This window comes from Bombus impatiens, unplaced genomic scaffold, assembly GCF_000188095.3.
Source record: "Bombus impatiens unplaced genomic scaffold, BIMP_2.2 scf_0082, whole genome shotgun sequence".
In the NCBI taxonomy this organism is placed as follows: Eukaryota; Metazoa; Arthropoda; class Insecta; order Hymenoptera; family Apidae; genus Bombus; species Bombus impatiens.
The window spans coordinates 44,942-45,259 of record NT_176501.1 but is presented as its reverse complement, the minus strand read 5'-3'; positions in this window follow the sequence as shown (position 1 = coordinate 45,259).

Below are 318 nucleotides of genomic sequence, written 5' to 3'. Positions count from 1 at the left end.
GATAAACGTTTTGCCGAACGGAGGTCTGGAGTGGTTGTATGGGTTGTCCGAGAAGTGTGATTGTGGCGGCATGCGGCCTCTTGAGCGGGCCTAGCCACGTGTGAGGTTACCTCGGAGATGTCGAGACAATGGAATATATTGTATCAATAACCAAACTCCAGGCAGAAACTGCTTAGCGACGGCGTTCTTGCAGACGAGGCCGGTGTCACGTAAAATAACAAAATAAAAAAGGAATTTGAGGTGAAAAATAAAAAAAGAAAACTTTATTTTTTTTTCTAACATCAATACACTTTACAATCTACTTCCGCACTCTCGGCG